At 39.2% G+C, this 26,206-nt stretch overlaps 1 long non-coding RNA gene across 1 annotated transcript in view; it reads right to left on the minus strand.

The window, feature by feature from the left end:
- LOC121492826 overlaps positions 1-25,016 on the minus strand; it is a 57,361-nt gene extending 32,345 nt beyond the window's left edge. The window contains exons 1-2 of the long non-coding RNA XR_005988308.1: positions 24,954-25,016; positions 13,767-13,892 (exon numbers count right to left, since the gene is read on the minus strand). This is a non-coding gene — a long non-coding RNA (uncharacterized LOC121492826). The remainder of the gene's footprint in view (positions 1-13,766; positions 13,893-24,953) is intronic.
- Positions 25,017-26,206: the final 1,190 nt, after the last annotated feature.

Here is a 26,206-nt window from a genome sequence, read left to right on the forward strand (position 1 = left end):
CAAAGTAATTTCAAAAAATAATTCTATTAAATGTAAGTACTAAGAAGTTATTAGTTAATATTTCTATATTCCCCTAAGTGGCTTTTAATCCTTACTTGGTATTATGATTTTTATTACCAATAAAAATTAAATGGACACATTAAATATCTAACATATAATTATGATTTAAATAAACTACAAAATGTTTCCTATCATATTATAAATTTAACTAAAAATCAAGATAGTTTGAATAAGCACAGACCTAAGAACAATATTTGTTTCCTATTAAAATGTGCAATTTATAGCAACCAAGTTAAAATATCTTTCAGAAAAAAGACCAGCTCTCACACATCTTTTATAGTAAAATCTTAATGAGCCCCAGAGCAGGAAAGAGATATGGGAGGAGAGAGATCATGGGGATTCGTGGGTGGCCTGGTGGTGCCTGGAGCCACGGGACTGACTGAGAACACCCCAAGACAGTGTAGACAGCGACGAGAGGACAAAACCCTGAGACGTCCACATTTGTAAGGTAGGAAGAGGAGGGAGGCAGGGAGTTCAAGGAGCAGACTCATGAAAGGTATTCAGAAGTTCACAAGGCACAGCAAGAGGAAATGGTGCCATCAGGGGATGAAAATGGCTGAAGAAACAGAACAAGGGCCCAGGGGAATGAGAAAATCTTTATGGTGTCTACAAGGCCGAGAGTAGGCAGGGTTTGGGCCCAATGCCCGACCCCGTGCGGCCCAGAGGTAAGCTCTGCTGCTGCTCTGCAGGTGGTTCTGCGATTAGCTCGGGGAGCGGCGACTGGCCTGGGCCAGCACAGCACGTCAGCACCGCCCAGGTGGCGGCGGGTCAACGAGGGCTCTGCTTAACCAGTGTGGGCTGTTTGCATGAACGCCCGGAAACACGTGAGTCCATCGCCTATGTCTATGCAGCCCACTCATGCTACCACTTCTGGGTCAATGGAGAAAGGAAGTGGAGGTATTGACCGAGGGGCCCGTGTTGCAGTCAGACTCACTGGCTTCATGTTCTGACCCACTTACTCAACCATGTGACTTTGGGCAAGAGAGCGTCATCTGCAGAGTGGGGCTAAAACAAACCCAAACGAAGCGCTTGGCGGGCAGGCTCCTCATAAAGACTAATGACAGGGCAGACATGGAGCCCCTAGAACAGGCGAGGCCTACAGCAGCTATAGCAGGGGATCGTCAGCATTAGTCGCTCTGGAGAATGAAGGGCTGCACATGCTCCTGAGCCCACGTGTCCCGCTAACTGACTCCTGCAGCTGGAGGTCTGTCTGCCCGCTAGTTCCTAGGATGGCCCTGCTTCCCCAGGCTGTAAGTGTAGGGCCGTCCTATCCTGTTGAGTGTGCACAAACGGCTGAGTGCCCTCCCTTGTTATTTCTTAAGCATTTGTGCTTGCTCCCGGGGGAGTTCTGCAGCCTCCCGTGGCCTCCTGGTCAACCTCATGATGTCAGCGCCCCATCAGTGCGCCTCCCCAAGGGATACTGTGCCAGGCCCCACCAGTGTCCACAGGGTCTGCAGTTGCACCACCACCCTTGGGAAGGGGCAGGGCCTCCACCCCCTTCTACGCTCAGTCAGGGGAAGAGAATTTCCCTTACTTCCCCGTAGCACAGCTCAGATCAGGCCAAAAGCTCTCGCAAAGCTTCTCAGAGGCTTTGGAGATGACCAAGAACCCAATCCAGAGATGAACGTACAACTTGCTTCCTGATGTGCCCCCTCTAGGGCCCGCAAAACCGTCTTTCCAGAATGCCTTTCGGGATTTCTCACTGTCTGCACTGGCATGTGTCTAGGCTGTGGAATCCCGGCCTGATCCTCACAGTTCCAAAATAAGGAACCCGCCTACCAGTCCGGGTTCACCTTCTCAGTAAGATCTCTGCACCCTCTTCAAAACCGGCTGGGATAAATGCCGAGGGCCCACCCTGAACAGTGCTGCGCTGTACTCACTGGATACAGCTCTGCTGGGAGTCTTGCAGAGCTTCTCACTCCGGCTGTCGAGCACGGTCTCCTCCTGCCTTGTCTGTGGTTCTAGGGCACCAGGAAGGCGACTTTGATGTTCCTGCAGAGCAGCTCACCCTGAAACACCCCCTTGAGGTGAGACCCAGGCTGGGGCCACTTGCAGGTGCTTGGAGTAAAGTCTACTTCCAGCATATTGGAGTTCAATGACTAGCAACCACAAATTAAAATTAATTTTCATGAATGTGATACCAGAAGGAAAGCAATAGAGTATTTACTTCAAATATAGATGCAACAATAGAGGAAATTTCACTCATGTCCTCATTCATTCATTCCATAAATGCTTCCTAAGGAAGTACTGTGTTCCAGGCCCTGCGTCAGACTCTAGAGGACAGCCACGAGCAACAGCAAGTGGCCCAGCCCTCATGTGGGTGGGTCAGTCTAGACCCGAGGAAAGACCGACATTCATCAAGTAATCACACAAATAAATAGAAAATCACAGTTATTAGAAGTGCTGGGATGGAAGGTTAAAAGGTGTAAGAGAGATGTGACAATCATTCCTGACCTGATCTGGGCGGTCAGAGAAAGGTTCTTTTTACGGAAATGATGCTTGAACTGACATATAAAGGTTGAACGGGAGGAAAAGAGAAAAAAAAGAAAGGAGAACCTAAAAGCCACACGATGCTTGAGAAAATCATTTCTAAGTCTGGATCTGGAGAGACATTTTATTTCTACGTGTATACGTGTGTTATGATGGAAACCATAAAAAACGTGTGTGTGTACCTAGAAACATATTTGCACAAAGTATACAAGCAGAAATCCCTTGTTTTCAAAATCATCTGTAAGGATCTCTTTGAATAGCTTAAAATTTAGAACCAACATGTCTTGTTAGGGTGAGGACACTTGAAGTCGACGTGCGGGTTGGAAAGAACTCAGAATCTCGCTTCTGAATGCTCGTGTGCTGCTGGCGTTGGTTGTCTTGAATTAATGGCCTTAAGCATTAAGGCCTAGTCCTTGTGAGTCTCATTTCTCACGCCTGAAATTTGAGAATGTTACAATAAACAATCTCGAATGTTATTTCAAATTACAAAACTCCGTACTTCTATAATTATTGTCTGCAGCATCTGGAGACCTAAAAGTAAAAAAAAAAAAAAAAAAGAACTACCAAAGACTTTTGCAGTTTGAATATCTATGTAAAAATGGCTCGGGGAAGAAATGGTTCAATCCTACTTAGGGTAAAGAATAGCTTATACTTTAAATTAGGTACCTTAAGAAGTAGAATTGGAATAAATTCCTTCACTAAGCTCTTTGTTAAGAATTATCCATTTTGGGAAAATAGAATTCATTTTGAAAGTCTGGCAGAAATATGTGCTGATGGAGTCAAGGATGTAAAGGAACTAGAAACATCTTGCAGTGTTACAACTCATTAAAATGCTTACTAGACCATAGAGTACAGCATCTGAGAAGCAAATAGGGCTCTGAACACTGTTTTCTTAATTAAAATTCCCTATTTAATCCACTCAAAATATATAGTTTTAAAAAAAAGCAAGAAAGAGAAAATTCAAAGCAGAATCATCGCTGGGAAATACCGCTCCAACTCCTGGCTATTTGTTTTGCAACTTGTACGGTAGTTCAGGTTGCGTAATCATGATGTAGTTAAAAATACAATGAGGAATTGGCACTGGGCGTTTTATAGGGTTTGAAGATTGGTTTTCATGCACTGTGCTTTTTTGTTATTTAAACTTTGTTATTGTCATCATTTTTCTAGCTGTTGAGTTTAACCTTTGCATACCACAGGATGCAGGACCATAGGGTGTGCTCCCAAACAGATGAAAAACATTCCCGGGCCCAGTGATCCGTAGGGCATGTCGTTCCACTGAGAAGTTTGTATGAAATGAAGCCTCTTTATTTGTTTATGTGTCTTTCAGCCAAGCATACACTGCTCAATTTACGTACCACCGTCTAGGATTTCAGTTATATGATTCCTAATACCAAAAAAAAAAAAAAAATCACGTAAAGACTGAGTCTACACACAGATCAAGCAGATAACTAAACTATTTGAATAACCATAGACTCTTAGGACCAGACCAGTCTGCAGGGCCTTCTCCCAAATGTGCCTGAAAATAAGAATCACCTGGAATCTTATTTAAAAATCCCAAATCCTAAAAAATAGGAAAGGATTATTGGGCCCCAACCCTGGCACACCTGAATCCCCAGTGGGAAAAGCCTTGACTAAGAAAGAGGTTGCAGTTGATCTTAGGTGATACTCGAGAAAGGCTGATCTGGCCCAACTTTCTACCTGAAATTTAAACGCTGGCCTTGTGTGGTTCCTAATGTTTTTTGTGCACGAGAACCACCTAGGGAGTTTTCTTCCCTGTGGACTCCTGTACTTCTGCAGCTGTACCTCAAGAATGGGGTCTTGTGACGGGGTGGGATTTTGTCGGTTTGCTTGCTCTTGTTTTGGAGGGGTTGTTGCTTCTGTATTAATGTTCCCAGACGCCTCCACTGTCTGATCGGCTCAAGAACAGCTTCCCTTGGCCTGACCCGGTTTACTCTGTCTGCTTGAACACCTCCGTGCTGAGAGCCCAAACCTTTTCCACCTAAAATAATCACGACCAGCTTGTTTTCTCTACCTAGGAAAACTCATGGTTTTCCCACCTCCCTTTATACACAGACACACTCAGTCTATGAGAGGAAGTAGATCATTCGATTCCTATTATCAATGTACTGACAATGAGTTGGTGAAAGGTAAGTTTTTGCACAGTGACAACACCCTCTCCGGGGTGAGACGGGAGGGATAAGAAAGGGAGGAGGGGAATTTAGTCAAAAACCTGTTATATGACAGCATGTGCACAAGCAATGAATTTACTGGCTAAATTGTTAACGCTGACTGATGGATCCATCAGAAACATGGCGGGGGCTGGGGGTGACCGGGTGACGGGCACTGAGGGGGGGCACTTGATGGGATGAGCACTGGGTGTTATTCTATATGTTGGCAAATTGAACACAAATAAAAAATAAATTTATAAAAAAAAAGAAAGAAAGATGGCATCAAACATTTTGGATACTGTAAAACTCAGCTAGTTAGGAGTTGCCTTGAAGAAAATTACTGTTTAGTGAATGAGCACATTTATGATTCTAAATTGATGTTCTGGATCTAATATTATGTGAAACCATGAGAAACCTGTCAGACCAAATTTTTACACTGTTTTCCAAATATATATATATATATATCGATGGCTTACTGCATGCAGGCACTCTCACTGACACCAGGGATACGGAGGAAATAAGGCCAAAGAGCCTACCCCCCGTGACCTCTAGTTAGGAAGAGCCTGGAAGAAAACAATTTGTAATGAAATAAATATATATAATGACATACCTGGCAGAGATAGGCTGTGAAGAAAATAAATCAGGATAAGCAGACAGAGACTGACGGGAAGACTTTCAGGGAGCACAGCATTGGGCACATGACCATTAGCGGCGCTCATCAGTATGATTTATGGATGTGCACCCTCTTCCTCACGTGTGATTATAATGACGCTGGCAAAGTTACTTTCCATATTTATAGCTAAAGCTTTAAAAAACAACAACAACAACAAAAACACTACTTCAACCTGCTCCAAACTGAGAGCTTAGCTGGTCAAGCCCTGCCCTCCGACCCCAGGCACCCGGGCACGGCCTGTCTCTGCTGGCTGGTTTTTGTAGCGTCACAGCCTGCTCAGTACCTTGAATCAAAATGAGTCACCCCTGTCACACTGCCGTGGGCCTTATCCGCCCGCAGACAGTGCCCCCCTTGGTGTGGCATCAACATTTCCCATGGGCTTCTCAGGGTGGCTGCAGCCGCCCCCCGAGTCCTGCTGCAGAGCAGCCACTCCGGGGCCTGTGCCATCGCCCTGGGCCAGCCGAGCAGAGCTGACCACAGCCCGGTCGCTGGCAGACTGGCTGCGTTCCAGGGCAGCTGGGAAGGCCTGGGTGCCGCTGTGCGTTTGTGTAGTGACTGTCACCCTCGCAGGCTGATCAAGCGGTGTGTCTCCACTTAACTGGGATAAACTCACTACCTCTCTCCACCTCCTTTGAGGCGACAAACAGGAAAAAGTGGGCCACGGGCAGGTGTCAGAAATGACTGGCTTACAGAAACAAAGAGCGAGCTTCAAATGTCTTCCATGGCGTTGCTGGGTGGTGACAGACATGGTGACGCTCAGAGGCCTGCCAAATGGGCTCCATATTATCACCAAGTGAACGAGGAAAAGCCGCGCATTATACACACAAACCATATCTTTTATTTTTAATATTTGTTTAAGTCAAAAGCCCTTTTATATATATATCATTGTATGTCCACTGGGTTTTCATTGAAAATACTCTTCTAATGCACCATACAAGTAAAATTTTAATAAAATGTGTTCAGAATTTTAAAATGTGTTCAGAAAATTTCACTTTAATCCCCGGAAGTAGACCATGCCTACAGTTTGCTCATAATAATCCACATCTGTGGGTGAAAACGATAGAATGAATTGAAGATAATCCCAAACAATCCAAAAGCCAGTTATACCACAGTTGTACCACGGAATTCCATTGGCTGCATGACCAAGTATCGAGTGTTCTGTTTCACTCATTTCACAGGACACTCTTGCTTCCCTGCTGCCCTCTCCCTGTCTTGAAATGTCCCTAATCCATAACTTCCATGACACCACTCTGAGACCCTCTGCCTACCTCTTGGTTAACTCCTCTCCTTCCTCTCCCCCTTTAAAGTCACCCAAGTCCTAAGGTTCCGTAGGCTATGCATCATCCTTCCCTGTATCCATTCTCTTCCCCCCAGGTCTCAGGTACCTTCGACTTTCATCTCTTTGTAGGTAGCTCAAAGTTCTTCATCTTCCCCCTTGAAATGGACATACATGGATCCCACATGGATTGCTCTATAAAGGGCATTAGAACTACTGATGATTCACTTGGAAAAAAATAAATATAGATCCTATCTTCATGCCATCTATAAAATTTAATTCTAGATGGATTAAAGAGATAAATATTTTTTAAAAAGTATTTCTGTAAAAGCACAGAGTGGTCATAAAGTTTGAAAATAAATGCATAGATACATTTATAACATAAAGTAATATAATAACAAATATGGACATATATTTATAATTCAAACTTTGATAATGTCTTCTGAGATGATGTTAAAGGCACAGAGAAAATTAGAGATATAAATTAATGCATTACAGATGCATGAGCTGGGGTGGATGGAAAGTCCCTGTTAATGCAACTTTATAGCACACTTGAACTATGGAGCACTAATGAGGGACGACGTATTGAACATGTCATGAATATCATTGAACATATATAAATAAATATATAACATGATATCAGTAAGCCATTTTTGTACATATTTTTTTATGGTTCCAGAAATTCTAGTCATCCTGTTTAAGGAGGAAGTATATGATTATTTTAAATCACGGGAGAAAGGAGGCCTTTCTACATCTGTAATAAAACTCAAAAGCCAAGTTGTGGCTGGGTGGCTCAGTTGGTTGGGGGTCCAACTCTTGGTTTCAGCTTGGGTCATGATCTCAGGGTCCGAGGATCAAGCCCCATGTCAGGCTCTGGGCTCAGTGAGGAATCTGCTTGAATATTCTTTCCCTGTCCATCTGCCCTTCCCCTCTCTCTCATAAATAAATAAATAAATAAATAAATAAATAAATAAATAAATAAATAATAAATACATACATACATACATACATACATACATAAATACATAAATAAATTTAAAAACTCAAAAGCCAAAAATATATTTACTTACTTACTTATTTATTTATCTATCTGTTTATCTGTTTATTTACTTATTTATTTATGAGAGGGAGTGTAGAGGGGGTAGAGGAGAGGGAGAGAGACCATCTTAAGCTCCACACCTAATGCAAAGCCCACCCACAATGGGGTTGATCTCATAGCCCTGAGATCATGATCTGAGCTGAAATAGGGAGACTGATATTTAACCAATTGAACCACACAGGCATCCCCAACATTAAATACTTTAATATGCATTTTTTAAAAACCTCGAAGAATGCAATCTGTTAATGAAGATTATCTTTAGAAAGTGGAGAATTTTAAAATTTTATTTAAGAAATAAAGATAATTTTTAGGAATTCTGAATTGTTTTATTTTCTAATAAATGAGCATATTTTCATAATTATTGTATAAATTTTAAAGCGATAAAATAAAAGTATTGTGCAACACTTAGCTAAGCCACTAATAATCAAAGTATTTACCGGATTAACATATTTCTCTGTCAACACACTTTTTAAAACTGCTGATAAAAAACAACTTGCCTCTAATATCTTCAACTAAGCAAGAATCAATGTGCAGAAAAGGGTAAATTTCTCTCCCCAAGTTATCCTCAAGTTAGCCAACTCTAGAAGTCTACGTGAAATGACAAAAACAAATACAACTAATTTGATTAGAAATGTCAGAAACAAAGGGGAGTGATTTGGGAAAAAAAGGGAAAATAAATAAATTATGGATCAAAATAGTTGTTTCCCAAACTTTTCCCTATAGAACACTAGCAGTTTTTCCGCTGTAAAACAACGTGTTTTATAGGGGGAAAAAATATTTGCTTCATCATCTAAAAGTTTGTGAGAAATCTAGGCTAAGCAGGAACATATTTTTTTAAGTTCCAGACTTGAAGCTCTCAACATATGTTCATGCACACGGTGAATCCCTAACAGAGGGAGATAGTATCCAATGAATCCCACATTGATTTGATCACAAATCCTTTTTTCCATGATAGCTAGTAATGGTTCCTGTTATACAAAATGCTTGTCAACATTTGCACAAAATGCTTGTTAATATGTCAAGGTATAAATAAATAAAAATTAAAAAAAAATATGTCAAGGCAGTTGCTAAATACAAAATGATTAATTCTAAAAGTAGAAATTACCAATTGTACCCTGATTTCTTAGCTAACCAAATAAATCTAGACCTTAGATAGACTGTGCCATGTTTTCCTTAGACTAAAATGGCAGCAGAAATTTTTAGAAATTCTTGGACAATAATGATCTATCTGTTCACCCTAACATATTCTCCAGATATTTGAATTCGCATTCAATTTACCACAGCTGTATGTGGGCTTAGGGATACTTTCCTCATCCCTACTAATCCTCAATTATTATTTAAGACATTATATATATTTTAATTATACATCATAAAAAAGTTGTTCTCTTTATGTTTAAAAGTTTCAAATCAATAGCTTTTGAGTTCAGAACTTTATTATTTTCTGAATGTTATTACACTAAAACACTGCACACCAAAAAAATGTGTAGTGAAATTCCCATAACTCAAATTATTTATATTAATTGTGTCTATATTCATAAATAAGTCAAATTATATGTAGTAAATGCATTATAGTCATGCTGAAAAAGAATAATTAGCTCTTGAAGAGTTTACACAAATGAAATAACAAAAGCATATGAAATACGTAGAGAATTGTTACTGTACGCTAATGCAAACACAAATATATGTGTACATATAAATTTACATGTGAACATGCATCTACATTATGGATCTGATTTTCCTTCCCCTCCTCATTAAAAAATCTGCGAAGATCCTTAGTGCAATATGGTCAAGAAATACTTTGTTCTTCCTGGGACCTCTTTCCCGCTCAACTAGCTTGCAAACACTATGAGGTCAGGAACCACGTTGGCCCTTTGGGCAGAAGCATTGATGCTTTTATACCTTCTGAATAACATTAAATATCCTTCTTTGTTGCAATGAGTCAGAGGCTTATCATTTAGGCATTCCATATTCACAATTAAATGGATTACGTATAGATTGCAATAATATCTATACAATCCCTACAGCAGGAGGCCAGCAAACTATAGCCCTTAGGCCAAATCCAGCCAGCACCTGTCTTATAGGTTTTATTAGAACATAACCATGCCTGTTTATTCAAATATTGTCTATGATTGTTTTCAAGCCATGAAGGCAGAATTGATTATTGAGTCATCTCCTTTATGGCCAACAAAGCCTAAAATTTTTGCTACCTAGCCCTTTACAAAAAAATTTGCCAACCCCTGGTATAGATTTCTAAGCAGGCGAATTCTCTCGCTGTCACTGTAATTGCCATTAGATTTGGTTTTGGAATGGAGTTTGTCCATATATTTGAATACTGGAATCTCTAATCTTCTGAACATTCACAATTTTTATTAGTGAAATTATATTTTAACTCTCTGATTGAGTAATTCAGGGAAGCTATGTGTTTTCTCAGGGTTCAACAATGCTTGCTCTCCTGGGACGAATGAAAAGCTCCAACCACAGAGAGAACTGCTAATTCACCTCCTAGAGAAATAAACCTAGTGAAAGATACACAATACTTCTACACAGAAATCTACACAACAGTAGTGAGGACATTTTAAAAGACCAAAAGGAGTGAGAGCTAGAGAGAGATTTCTGAAATGCTCAATTTTTAGTTATCAGTTCCCTGAAGATTGATCTATAAATTCAATGGAATACCAATAAAAATCCCATTAGACATTTTGTAGAAACTGACAAGTTGATTATATGACTTATATGGGAATATGAAGAATAAAAAATTAGAGAAACTTATAGAAAAAAATGTGGAGCATTTATACTACCCAGATATCAAGACATATAAACCAAAGTATAAAAAGTGCGATTCTGACACAAAAGAGATACATAGGCCAATGAATAGAAACAACAACAGAAAAATAATCGAATGTATATAGTCACTTGGTGTATGACAAATAAATTGTACTGGTTCAGTTGTTTATCTACATTAAAAAAAAAACTTAAAAAAAAAAAACAAAAAACAAAAACTTAATCCCTTCTTCACGTAAAAATCAATTCCAAGTAGAATGTGAGTAATGTGAAATATAAAATAGTAGAACTGCTAAAAGATAACATTTTTCAAAAGTCTCCCAGATTGTGGGGAAGTCCCTAAAGTAGCCCCCATGACACCTGTCCCCTTCGAGTGTGGATGGGACCTGTGGTTTTGCTTCCAACCAAAGAATATGGCAAAGGTGAAAGGATTTCAAATGTAATTAAGGTCTCAAACAGGCTGATTTGGAGTTTTATCAAAAGAGAGGTTATCCTATATGGACTTGACTTAATCAAGTGAAAGCCCTTCCAAGAGAGACTGGGGCTTCCCTGAAGACCCTCTCGTGGGCCTGATGAAGCAAGCAGTCCTGTCAAAGAAACCCCGTGATGAAGAACTACAGGCAGCCTCCCACTTCAAGTGGCCTCTGTGGCCTCAGGGTAACTGAAAGCAAGCAAAAATCCAGGGCCTCTAGTCAGACCAACACAGAGAACTTAATTCTGCCAACAATCTGAATGATCTTAAAAGTAGATTCTCAGTGGAGTCTCCAGATGAGACTACAGTCCAGCCAATACCTGGATTTCCACCTTGTGGGACCCCTAGGAAAGGACCCAGCCAAGCCATGCTTAGACTTCTGACCCATAGAGACTATGAGATAATGTTATTTAAACTACTAAGTTTTTAGTAATTTGTTCAACAGCAATAGAAAACCCTTTGGGGGTAGGCAAGGGTTCCTTTAATAGGATGCAAAAAAAGGGCTAACCACAAAGAAAAAGACTGATAAGCTAGACTTCATTAAAAATAAGGGCTTCTGCTCACAAAAATCACCATTAAGAGAGTAAAAAGACAAGTTGTAAAATGAGAATATGTTTGCAACCATTTCCAAGGAAAAAACTCAATTCAGCAATATATAAAAACCTTCTATTAATCAATAAGTAATATATAGACAACTTGATTTTGTAAAGGAAAAAAAATTAAACAGGCACATCACAGAGAGTATTTCAAATGTCCATAAATACATGAATAGGTGTTTAAAATGATTATTTTTTCAGGAAAGTGAATATTAAAACCATAATAAAAAAATCTACACATCCAGTAGAATAGCAAACAATTTATTATTAAAAAAAACCTAAACCAAATAATGTCAGGATATGATACAACTAGATCTCTCAGGCACTCTGCTTCTGGGTGTGTAAATTGACACACCTACTTCTGAAGTTGGTTTGAGATTATCTGCCGAAGCTGAACATACCCATACTCTATGATCCTACAATTCTACTTTAGAGTGCGTAACAAAAACGTGTACCTGTGTACTAGAACATACATATCCTTGGATATTCATATGTGACAATACTTAGTCCAGGCTTATAAACAATTCAAATATTCATGACTATTGTGATATATTCATATAGTGAGATACTATATAACAATTAAAACGACCAAAAAAAAAAAAAAAACAATTAAAACGACCAAAAGCATTGTTCCGTGTACAACATCGGTGAATATCACAAACATGACGTTGAAGAAAAGAATCCAAACAAAAGAATACTTACTATATAAATCCATTTACATAAAGTTCAAAACAATCAAAACTATGGCTATAAAAATAAAAATACTATGACTCTCTTAAGGTAGCAGACAAAAAAAAAAGGAAAAATAAAAAAATAAAAATAAAAATATTGGTTACTTCAGGATGAGTGGAGACCTGATAGAAAGGAAGCTTCTGGGTACTCCTGAATGTTCTATATTTTTATCTGGATGATAGCTATACAAGTGTGTTTTGTTTTGTGCATACACTTAGGATTTGTGCGCTATTCTGTATGCACGCTACCATCCAATAAAAATCAACAAAAACGGTGAAAGTAAATCTACTAATCAAGAAGACGCATATCAAAAGAGGAATGAAGGACTAGGGTAGGTTGGTGGGATTTGAGCACTTTCAGAGCCCAAAGAAATAAAAGAAAAAAAGGTAGTGAAAGTATGTAAAATAGCTAAAAGATCCAGAGGAACAAAGCAGGTGGGTTCAAAGCTGGGAGAATGGATATTCACCCAAAAAGGACTGCGGTGATATTTCCTAAGGAAGTGTTTCTGCGAATCTACCGGTGAAGACATATGAAAGCAGCAAACAATGGTAAGTTCAGAGTCATGGAGTAGACCCTGCTCTGTGGAGGAAAGATCATTTTCCTCACAACAGACCACAATGCTCAAAGGAATTTGAAATCAAAGCAGTCTTACCAGCTGGCTTGTACTGACTAGACAATGGGATGAGAACTTGAGCTATGGAGTGAACGCGTTACTCCATTCCCATGCTGGCTGTCTTTTGAGGCGATAATAAACTATTTCAACACTTAGTGGCCTAAAACAGGAAGTTGCTTATTATCTCTCATGATTCTGTAGGTCAGATTCGAACAAGGCTCACCTCCCTTCTCATGCTCCCTGTCATGTCAACAGCGATCACTTAGTGGCAGCCAGTCTGTGAAGGAGCTCACCTGGAAGGCCCAGCAGGGCTGTACTTGCACACGCGTGCCTTGGCCCAGACGCCTGGAAGACTGGCTGGGCTCAGCTAAACTATTCATCCGCACGCTCACGTGCATCCTCTCCAGGTCAGGCGTCTCAGAGTGGTTGGACTTCATATAGAAGCTCAGGGTTCCCAGAACGTGTTCCCAGAAGTGAGCATTCCAAGAGGTCCAGCAAAGCTACAAGACTCCCTACGACCCAGCCTCTGAAAGTCTCCAAATTTCACTATCGAGGCTTTATTTTATTAGTTAAGCAAGTCGATTGGTTGAGGTTAGATTCAAGAGGAGGAGGGTCAACCAGGCTATTACTGGATGAGGAAACAGCATGCACATCCAGGGAGGAAAGGAAGTGACGCCAGCCATCTGGGAGATAGGAATACTACTTCTGCATCGTTTCCTTATCATACTAAGATGTGCTTCATACTAAATTACACTGCCTCAGCAGAAAAATTGCAAAGTACACAAAGAACAAGAGTCAAATTTTACCTTGAGTGCAAGGATGGATCAGCCCCTGGAAGGTGGAAACAGATGCCAACAAGGACGACTGAGAAATAGATGTCCTGCCCCTCTGGTGCCGGGCACTGGAGCAAGCCCCCCAGAATGCATATGCATCTTCAGGGAGAATGGAAAGAGGAAAACTATGATTAAATTGAGAAATTATTGCACTAATTACATTTACCTCAAAATGACAATGGTTACATTTGTACATCTGTGCTACTAGGCAGTTGGAATGGGACAGAGATTAATTTCAATTATAGGAAAATAAAATCCTATTTTTGAGCTTCTGAATTGGTGGGCAATTAAATTAATGCTTATACAATTGGCTTAAGCTTTCGTTCCTATTGGTTTGATCGTCTTAATTATTCATACACCATAACTCAGGAATAGCCAGCTGATGAGTAATTTTTCCTTTCTATTTCATTTTCCTGAAGTCTTGATATTCTTCTTATACTCTCATAGGCAGAAGAAATTGCCTTATTATTTGCTTCAATTCTGTAGTCTTGATGACTTTTAAAATCCAATTTGTCTTAGACATAAAATATTTACTATTTTAAACACTTAGTTAATTTCTATTGACTCATACATTTCTTAATATTATACTCTTGAGATTGTCTAGTCCATTACTCCTGGAGAAGCCTCTAACATAAGACCTTCCCGGGTTCATTATTATTTGTTTTTAGGGAAGCTTTTGTCCTTGAGCAGAGTTATAATATTTCTTCAAAGACAGTCGGGCTTATCCACTGAGATAAGCCATGGGATATAACTTAAGCAAGAAAACTACTTTTGAGGTACAGACAGAACTTCAAAGAATAGAATATCTAGACATGGAAATAAATGTGTAATTGCAGATTTATTCACTGGAAGCATGTAAAAATGCTTCAAGACTTAACAAACACACCAACACCAAGACACAAACACAGTGTGTGTAGTCTTTCCACAAATTCTGAGTCATCCTTTTAATTTTAGTTTTCCTATTGGCCTATTCCAGTTGTACTATGCCCAAAATTCTTGTATTCCAGACACAGAGAAGGTTCTGCCCATGCTCAAAGGATCTCCCCTTACATCTCGCTTGCCTGCAGTTTGTATTTAACCAAGAACCAGAGTGACCCATTTAGACGTGTCCGATCATGTCAGTCTTCCAACAGAATAAACAGCACACTAAGAATAAATTCCCCTACAACAAAGCCCCTTACAACAGCAGACGAGATTCCTGTAGGATCTGGGTTCCATCCTCTTTCTGCTCTCGTCTATGATCTTCGGCGTCACATTCACCCCCTTGCTGCGCCTGAACCGTACCAGGCATGTGCTCCTCTGCCTGTGATCATCTTACCTCAGATTTCCAACATAGTTGATTCCTTTACCTTTTATCAAATCTTTGCTCAAATGTTCTTTTCTTTTTTTTTTTAATTTTTTTAAATTTTTATTTATTTATGATAGTCACAGAGAGAGAGAGAGAGGCAGAGACACAGGCAGAGGGAGAAGCAGGCTCCATGCACCGGGAGCCCGATGTGGGACTCGATCCTGGGTCTCCAGGATCGCGCCCTGGGCCAAAGGCAGGCGCCAAACCACTGCGCCACCCAGAGATCCCCAAATGTTCTTTTCTTAATGAGAACTTCCCTTGAAAATTTCACCCACCAGATGCATTATTTTTTTTCCCCATGGCACTTATCACCTCATAACACATTCAATAATTACCTACGTATATTTTCTATACCCACCTGTAAACTCTATGAGGAAATTTTTTTCTCTATTTTGTTCACTGATATACCACTAAAAACTGCTTGGCACATAGTATGACATCAGTAAACACTTGTTGAATGCGTAAATGATGGCATAGGTTATAGATATTACTACCAAAAAAATGGTAGGCATACGTTATGTTGCCTTTTTTTAATGTCTCATTTTTAACCACTAACATCCGGAACCTCTGATATCCATAATAGAAGAGCAAATCTGTCCATCCTACCCCCTGATATATTTTTTAAAGATTTTATTTATTTATTCCTGAAAGACACAGAGAGAGGCAGAGACACAGGCAGAGGGAGAAGCAGGCTCCATGCAGGGAGCCCAATGGGGGACTCGATTCCGGAACTCCAGGGTCATGCCCTGGGCCAAAGGCAGATGCCAAACCACTGAGCCATCCAGGGATCCTCCCCACCAATATTTTTTATTCCTACCTTCATCCTGTCTAAGGGACCATGACAGCCACTAAATATTCCTGGAGACCTGGCCTTAGGTCATGACCTCTACCTTAGTTATGAAAACATTTCTCCGTGCACATATAAAATGATAATAATTACTGATACTATGGCCAGGGGTTACTTTAAGATAAACATCAAGATGTTTTATGTTTGTGAGAGCAAAGCAAAGCAAAACAAAACAAAAACTAGTTAAAATTTCTTTAATAGCTGTAACATGTGGAAGGGAATGATAGTATGAGGCCAAGAATTGAGAAAACCAGCCATCCAATATTAAGAGAGTTGCAGAACTCAAATTTTCATTCTTCCATGAACATCCTGACCCAAATGTAAAGCACAAGAGGACAGTTAAGGAGAAAGACCTAACAAAGAAAAATGAAGAAAATCTTATGACACTAAAACCAATGGCTACTTGTAGCTATAAAACACTGAAGTCAATACAAATAACAACTAAGAATTAAATAAAGTCTCAGAGTATAGGCTTAAAAAGTAAGCATCTCAAGAAATAACACCACTAGCCAATGACCTAGAGCATTGCATGGGGCTAATGCTAGATTTTGTAAAGTTCTTATATGACAGCATTCTTTAAATATCAGAGGTATAGCTCAGTGATTCCTGAGTCTTATATCATACCCAGTGCTCATCACATCACTTGTCCTCCTAATGTCCATCGCCCAGTTACCCCATCCCCATGCCCCTCTCCCCTCCTATAACCCTCAGTTTGTTTCCTATGATTCAGAGTCTCTTATGGTTTGCTTCCCTCTCTGATTTCCTCTTGTTTTATTTTTTCCTTCCCTTCCCCTATGATCCTCTATTTTGTTTCTTAAATTCCACATATGAGTGAGATCATATGATGATTGTCTTTCTCCGACTGGCTTATTCCACTGAGCATAATACACTCTAGCTCCATCCACACAGTTGCAAATGGAAAGACCTCACTTTTTGATGGCTGAATATTAGTCTATTGTGTATAGACCACATCTTCTTTATCCGTTCATCTGCTGATGGACATCTGGGCCCTTTCCATCGGATCACTATTGTGGACATTGCTGCTATAAACATTGGGGTGGTGCACCTTTGGATCACAACATTTGTATCTTGGCAGTAAATGCCTGGTAGTGCAATTGCTGGGTCATAGGGCAGCTCTATTTTCAATGTTTTGAGGAATCCCTATACTGTTTTCCAGAGTGGCTGCACCAGCTTGCATTCCCACCAACGGGGTAAGAGGGCTCCCCTTTCTTCATTCAGTGTTCTATTTAGCACATCTCAAAACATCCACTCATTTCCATCCAGCTGTTTGGGAAACCAAGAAGAAAAGTGTTTTTAAAGGAAGTTCTTCATACTCCGTTCATACAGAAACGGAGGGCAAATCATGCAGGTGGAAGTGCCAGGTATATACAACCTCCCAGTGTTTTCTTTTAACTGATTGGATACATTCAAGGATTAATGTAGAAATATTTATCTTGCATAAAACACTCATAGAAAGGTAATAGTTCTTCTATACCCTTCCCCTGTTTTTATGTCTAGATCAGCTAGCTGGTATTGTGATGTTCATTGTGTAATGGTCATAAAAAGAAGGCAAGAGTTTGGAAGAACACTGGATTGGTCCTTATATAATCTATTATTGCAGCTAAAGAAAAGTGGTGGAAATCTTCGAGGTCAAGAAGCCCATAAAACAGAGTCCATCTGAATCAAAAATTTAAGTTAGCAGAATATTCTAGACCCTCCATGGTCTTAGTAATCAGGCAGTGAGTACTGCAAGAGCTTCCTGGGCAGAAATAAGAAGAAAAGAGGTGGAAAGAAAGAAAGAAAGAAAGAAAGAAAGAAAGAAAGAAAGAAAGAAAGAAAGAAAGAAAGAAAGAAGGAAGGAAGGAAGGAAGGAAGAAGAGAAGGAAAAGAAAAGGAAAGGAAAGGAAAAGAGAAAGAGAAAGAGAGTAAAATTGGGGGGTAATGGGAGGAGGGTTTGTTTCAAAGTCCTGCAGTTCTCATCCCCACCATAATAGTTTTTTTTTAATTTTAAGATTTTATTTACTTTATTTGAGAGAGCACACGAGTGTGTGTGAGAGAGAGCATGAGCTGGTGGGAGAGAGAGAGAGAAGCAGATGCCTTGCTAAGCAGGGAGCCCAGTGCAGGACTTGATCTCAGGACCTCGGAACCACAACGCAAGCTGAAGGCAGATGTGCAACTGATAAGCCACCCAGGCAACCCCCACAGTGGCTAAAATTTAAAAGATTTATAGCACTACAGGATGTAGAGCAATTAGAAATCCCATATATTAAAAAATAATAGTAAAATTTAGAAAAAGAAATCCCATATATTGTTGACAGGAATGCAAAATGATATAAATAATATGGGAGAAAGCTTGGCAGTTTCTTATAAAACTAAACAAACTCCTCCTTACCCGTGACCTAACAGTGTCACTCTAGATATTTACCTAAAAGAAATGAAAGCATATGTTTACAAAAAAAAAAAAAACACTTGTACAACAACATTCATGGCATTCTTATTCATGATGACCCAAAACTAGAAAAATCTATGGTCTGTCAATAGGAGAATGAATAAACAATCTTTGATATATCTGCACAATGGAATACAATTTGGCAATAAAATGGCAATGAACTACTAATATATGCAACAATTTAGATCTCAGAGCATTATGCTAAAGGAAAAGTCAGACACAAAACCCTACAAAATACAATATATTTTTCCCTTTATGTGACATTCTACAACAGGAAATACTAATTTATGGTAGAAAAAAATTAGAAAAGTATTTTCCTCCGGGGATACGGGTAGAGTTTGACTGAGGAGGGTAATGAAGGAATTTTCTTGGGTGGTGATATCTTAATACGTATTTGGTTTAGACAAGTGTATTCATTGGTCAAAACAGTCAATGTGGAGCGCCCGGGGGCTCAGTCAGTTAAGCATCTGACTCTTGATTTAGGCTCAGGTTATGATCTCAGGATTGTGAAATCAAGCCCCACATTGGGCTCCATGCTAGACGTGGAGTCTGCTTATGATTCTCTCTCTCCCTCTGTTTCTGCCCTCCCACCCTCCTTCTCTCTAAAAAAATTTGAAAACAAACCAAAAATATCTCAGTGAATGTGCTGATAATGTTTTTGCATGTTATGGAGACAAATTTTATGCCAAAAGAAAAATAGTAATCCAATATTGAATTCTAATTAATAATATGCATGCTAAAATATTCAGGGAGAGGTGTGCTGAAATCTGCAATTTATTTCAAAATGCATCAAAAAGGTAAGATGAATTAAAGGCGGGATAAAAGGGGTATCTAAAATGTGATAAAGCACCTATAGGACAATGTAAATGATAGAATTTGGATGGTGGTTATATGCAGTGTGGTTTTCCACCATAAAGTTCTTTCAATTTTGCTATATGTTTGAGGAAAATCATAATAAAATGTTTTAAAACTTAGCATCTCATCCCCATCCTGCCTGATGAGATAAGACTTTCTGTATTAAAGACCCTTTCAATCAGTTGCGTTTCTTAGGATGGATGAACCCAAAGAAAGACTTCAAGCCAAGAAAGACTTGAAGGCTACGGCCAGGACCCCCAGCAGTTTCTTTTCTAAACCCAATGACTTGTTTTAGGTTGGATAAAGTCTTGGTCACAGAAATCTGGCATCCAAATACGACATGAATAGAAATATGCTTCCTCCAGAAAAGGACGACATAAAAATAGACTTTTAGACTCACTGGCCTTTTGATTACAAAGTTTTACATAAACTCATATAATGAATATTTAGGTGTAGGAATTATTTCAGCCTCGTTGCAATTTTATCTTTCTGTTCTCCTTGTAAAAAATACACTGCAATTTATTTCAAGGATCCTTATAAAAGTAATAAAATAATGTAAAAACTATCGTAAAACCAATCATATATTTTATAGAAAATAGCAGAATAAAATCACTTTTTGAGAGATGTCAAATCTGAAGACATTTATCACTTAAGAAAAACAACTTTTCTACTCTTTAAGCCTCTAATCGGCTCAACTTCTTGCGTGCTTTCAGGATTAAAAAGTCATTTTGTTATTGCCAATTTGGAAAGACTCAACTGATCACTGGTTACACCTATAGAAACCTTCAGCATGAATTCTATTAACTGAAAAATCTTTTTAATACTGTCTTACTTTTCCCATTATGTTTACCCAGATTCTATCCCTCCACACCTGCCAAAAAAAAAAAAAAAACAAAACAAAATACTAGTAACCATATCCTTTGAAACCAGTACCATTATGACATACTAAGATCTATTAATTTTGGCCCAAACAGAAAGGTAAACAAAAGAAATCTAAAGATCACAGGAATATGATCCAAGAATTCAACATGCTTCTGAATAAACAAGTGCTCTCTAGGAATGAATTAATAAAAGCATGAGGTCAAATGAAACATCAATTCAATTCAACCCTTTCAAGATAAAATTTCAATAGGGGTTTTACAGAAATAAAAAAACTAGAATATATTTCTGACAAGGTTCACAAAATAATACTTAAAAGAATGGAATTTAATGGAAAACGGTGAAAAAATATTAGGCAAGAAAACTGAGGAAGTTGGGAGCATCTGCCCTACATCTTCACTGAAACAGAACAAGATGGAACCACCTAGAGGAGAAGGTTAAGGAGGAAGAACATTCATCCAATGGCCCCTTTCCAGTCTTTAGGAACCTAACGTTCCTGAGACATTGGACCATCAACCACTCCCTCCCATGTGAAGATCCTCCTCTCTTTCCTAAAGTACGACTTTCTCTTTTCATACTACCTTGTTTGGCTCGTCATTCTTTTTTATCCATGGTTTCAAAGTCATAAGAGGAAGCTAAGAGTTTGGAAATGGGCTGAGTTAGTCTCCATGTAATTTTTTTTTTTTTTTTTACCTTTTACTGTTTACTTTTGCTTTCACTTTTATTGGCTCTGCTTCTGACTACCAGCAAAAGGTAGGTTTTATTTAAAATTGCATCTTCCGTGGTCCCTTTTCTTTTTACTCTTTTTCTCTTTTCTGGATAATCTCACCCACACGTGCTGGTTATAATTAAACATATTTTCCAGTTTTAATCTCTTTCCAAAGCTCCAGACTGAATTTTCCTTTTTCAGGTGTCTCGCAGGTATAAAAGTCATCATGTTGAAAACCAGCTTGTTGCTTTCTCCAAAAAAAATCTTCCATGTTAGCAGCTGTGGAATGCCCATTAGCTTCTCCCCCTCCCTCTGTGACTCCCACATTTGGATTTTTTTTTTCTTTTTTTGTCTACCCCTTCTGGACTGATGCTTCTTGAAAAGTAAGGACTTGTCTTCTTCATCCTCCTTATCTCAGTGGCTAGAAGAGTATCTAGTAAACATCAGGTGTACAAGGTTTGAAAGAAAAAAGGAAAGGGGGGAAGAGAGGAAGACATGAATAATAAAAGGAAAATGTCAAAGAAGAAGACAAATGGAAGGCAGAAATGTAATGAGGAAAGCAATTAATAAAATTATTCAGCTATGACCCATAATCGGATAGTTAAAGTTTGTAAGAGCTAATAGCTGACACAATTCTTAAAAAACAAAAGCAAAAAGAGCTGGAAAGGTCCTTAGAGTAGAAGCTAAGCCCCTCAGGGCCCACATATCAACCAATGAAAGCTTACAGGAGGGAGTGGGGAATACTTTCCATAATAAAGAGACAGGGTTTGAACAATTTCAAGGCAAAATAAGAGGAAAAGAGTGACGCACAGAAAGAAATAGAGAGAAAATGAGGCCACCAGGATCATGACAGTGTATTCACCCCCCTGCCTTTCAAATCTTCAGTCTTCTGGGGAATTTATTAAAACCTTGGTGTAAGTGGATATTTTCATCCATTGCATTTCATTGCATTGCAGTGAAATGATGGAATTTAAAAATCAAGGTTTATGTGGGGTTAAAAAAAAATGAGATAAAATTTATGGACACAAAAGCCAGAAGAAAAGGCCACCAGCAGATCTAGTGTTACATTCCTGGTCACATGTTACAGGGAAAGTACTTAGACTTGCCATAAAGGAACGTGGTAGCTGAAGTGTGACCTCAGCCTCTGCCAGGGAATGTGCTACAGATGGGGGAGCCGGAAGATCCTCCTACCCAAAGACCCAACAGAAGTTACAAAATCAAGTGCTGAGGATTGCACAAGGCAGTGCTCCGTCCCAGTCAGAGACCAGGCTCAACAAACCCGCTTAAGATTCTAAGAGGAATTCGAAAACCTCAGCTTGGCTCTTAGGCGAGCTCTTCCCACACTCCAAGCGGTGGTGTCAATTCTAAAGAGATTTAAATGCATGAAGCTAGCACAACCTTGAAACTAGGCTCCAGCTCATATTGCTTCAATTTAAGGAAATCTGTATAAGCTAATGGACACTCTGGCAGTAGGCCAACAATTAATAATCGGCTTCCACGTCCTTTTCTTTCTTTCTCTCTCTTTTAACTTTTCAGGGCTCCGTGTTCCTCAACATATACGTGTGTCGTCGTAGCTGAGCGAGATGGGGAGAGGGAGGAGAAGGGAATGTCTAATGACTTGAAGTAGAAACATTTGTCGGCCAGTTATCAGGTTCTAGAAATAGAAAATTTCCTAGTACTGGGCCACTACCTCCTTCACACTCGTTTTGATGCTATATGAGCTAGTTGACTTCCTTTGTATGCTGCAGTCTGAGTTTTCTAACTTATATGTGTTGTTTATATAAAAAAATGAATGTAACCACTCGTTTTGACAGGCTAATGAGGTACAGGAGTACAAAATGCTAGAAGTATGGGATTTTAGAGAAAACTCGACTATCATCCTTGTTTTGTAATACACCCAATTGCCGACCTCCAAAATACGCTACTGCCTTGTAACAACATCACTCACAGCGATGGCTAAGAGAAGAGACTTAATTTTCAGTGATAGTCGCCTCTGCTATAAAACAAACAAACAAACAAACAAAACTTCTGGGTTGTTTTGAAATAGAAAAATAAGTAAACACCCAAGAAATACTCCAAAAACTGATGTTAGTCATCAAAATAAACTAGCAACGCCTAAAAGTCCTTTGAAAGTATCAGTCTTGTGGAAGGTAGAGCAAAGTAGATGGTGTCGACTCTTCATCATGAGCATTTACAGAACATTTTTTTCACTTGACTAATTTTCTTCGTTGTTGGCATCATTCCCAGCTCGTATCTCCTCACTCTAAGATGCTCTCTGTTGCATTTATACTTGAAGTTAAAATGTTGCCCAGATACTTTAGATTGCATTTTTCAAATGCACATTTCCTTCAAAGTACCAATTTTCCACGTGAGGTAAATACATTTTTCTGTGGCCGAAAGATAACCATTTCACTTCCCTTTAGGTCAATCATTTTTAGGGACGCCTGGGTGGCTCGGGGGTTAAGCATCTGCCTTTGGCTCTGGTTCTGGAGTCCCAGGATTGAGTCCCAGGATTGAGTCCCAGGATTCAGTCCCGGAATCGAGTCCCACGTCGGGCTCCATGCATGGAGCCTGCTTCTCCCTCTGCCTGTGTCTCTGCCTCTCTGTCTCTGTTTCTCATGAATAAATAAATAAAATATTTTTAAAAATCAATCAATCATTTTTAGAAACTAACTTCTATATTATAGCAACAAAGAAAAACACTGTTGACATTTTTTTTCTTTTTCCTTCTTCCTTTGAAATTTTCCCTCTAATACCCTGGTGGCTTCAACAGTCAATACATGAAACATGGGTCTCACATATATGCTAAACCAAGAGGCATCAAACTGTCTTACCACGTTGAAAAAGAGAATGAGAGAGCTTGCAATTACAGTGACATCAAATGCAGAGGAGAAACATTTGATTCACCTCTGACTGCGTGCTTTATACCTGACCTACTTTGCATGGTACAAATAATCTTCCTCACTACTTTCTGGCATAACTGCCTCCACAAATAAGCTGCCATATTACCTCACCTTTGTGGAACTTGTCTATCTTTCAATTCAATCTTCATGTAATAGAGCAAGGAGAGAATGCTCTAAAGACCAAAAATGATATTTATATAAGAATGCCTCTCACCAGAACATGGAAGACTCCTAACCCTGGGAAACGAACTAGGGGTGGTGGAAGGGGAGGTGGGTGGGGGGTGACTGGGAGACGGGCACTGAGGGGGGCACTTGGCGGGATGAGCACTGGGTGTTATGCTGTATGTTGGCAAACTGAACACCAATAAAAAATAAATTTATTAAAAAAAAAAGAACGCGTCTCATATTTTTTCTGAATCTATTTATTCTTAGTTTGAATAGCATCAGAGAAGCCTAAAGGCAGGACAGTATAATTATTAAGAACACAAACTCTGGAGTTAGATTGTGTAATTGAATCATGGTTCTGCTGTTTACTAGCCCGTAACCTTGGACAACTTACTTAAACTTAGTGTTCTGTTGGGTCACCCATAAGATGAGCAAAATAATAATACTTTTTATAGAGTTGGTATAGGATAAAATTAATTAAAATATGTAAAACACCTAGGACTGTGCCAACTACATAATTTTTGTTTGATTTCGAAGCCCATAAAATGCTATAAACAGCCGGAAGAGAGAGGGACAAGGGCTTCTGCAGGAATGTGCACCTACACCAGCAAGCATAATCAACTAAAGGTCTACTTAATAGCAAGGGGAAGAGGGTATTGTTTAAAAATAAACATAAGAACTGAGGATGTAGAGTTTTTTAATTTTTTTTATAAATTTATTTTTTATTGGAGTTCAATTTGCCAACATATAGAATCATACCCAGTGCTCATCCTGTCAAGTGCCCCCCTCAGTGCCCACCACCCAGTCACCCCCGCCCCCCCGCCCACCTCCACCTCCCCCACCCCTAGTTCATTTCCTAGAGTTAGGAGTCTCTCATGGTCTGTCTCCCTTTCTGATATTTCCCACTCATTTTTTTCTCCTTTCCCCTTTATTCCCTTTCACTGTTTTTTATATTCCCCAAATGAATGAGACCATATAATGTTTGTCCTTCTCCGATTGACTTACTTCACTCAGCATAATACCCTCCAGTTCCATCCATGTCGAAGCAAATGGTGGGTGTTTGTCGTCTCTAACGGCTGAGGAATATTCCATTGTATACAGAGGCCACAGTTTCTCTATCCATCATCTGTCGATGGACACCAAGAACTGGGGACGTAGAGTTTAGAAGTAAAAGCCTAGTGAGTATCCAAGGGCACATCACTTAATTACATCACAACAGAGTAGTGAAAGTTTATAAAAAGGAACCTCGACTAATCTGTCCAAGGACATCTATTTCAGCTCAGTAGAATAGTTGATGTTTATAAAGATCATGCTGAGCATCCAGAAATGATTAAAAGAGACCAATAATTCAATCAACAATGAAATATATTCTGAAAGATTTCTATTTGAAAGAGCCATATAAGAAATTTTAGTGCCTTATTAGTTATATACTCTGCTATCCAAAATACTCAGTTATTCAGAAGGACTTAACCTAAATGTTCTTATGAGAAGATACTGAGAGTAAAAACAAAATATGACATAGCAAATTATTTCATGAAGAAGTGTGCCCAACGACTGCTAATTACCCCCCTACCTTTCATTCTTTAAGTTTTCTTTTTGGAAATAGAAATGTCTTTGAGGAAAAAAAAAAAAGAAATGTCTTTGAGTATATGAGATTATAACCACTTGCTCATCTAGGGACTGCAGCTCTTGTCTCCCTTGCAGATCGGGGTGGTCATGTGACTAAACTCACGTCACTGGAATGTAAAAGGAATCTACTGGGTAACTTACGTTGCTTCCTTGTAAGGTAATTGCTTGCCTTCTATTTCCTCCTCCTCTTTCCACAAGTTATGTTAGGAACATGAAGCGAGCAAGCTACCTCTGCCATACAGACGAGGAGGCAACCAAGGAAATTTGGCTTAACAGAAACACAGAGGAAACTGGGTCCCCAGGTCCACTTACGGAAGGTGCCCTCATCCCCTGGCCCTCATGCCACCCTCAAGGCAATTAACTTCTATCTCATTTGAGTCAGAGCACTTTGGAGTCTTTTTGGCATAGCAGACTAGTATTATCTTAATAAATTTAGAGAAAAATAATAGAAGTTAAATTAAAAACCTGTATTGAGTGCAAGTATTATGCAAGTGACTATGTCAGGGTCTATAAGATGCAGAATTAACTAGATGCAAGTTCTGCCCTCAAAGACATTATAATCCAGAAAAGATGAGCTAAGTACCCAGATGAGAATTATAAACAAGATGCTATGGGATTATAGTAGAAAA

The sequence above is a fragment of the Vulpes lagopus genome, chromosome 6, assembly GCF_018345385.1.
Source record: "Vulpes lagopus strain Blue_001 chromosome 6, ASM1834538v1, whole genome shotgun sequence".
NCBI classification, from domain to species: Eukaryota; Metazoa; Chordata; class Mammalia; order Carnivora; family Canidae; genus Vulpes; species Vulpes lagopus.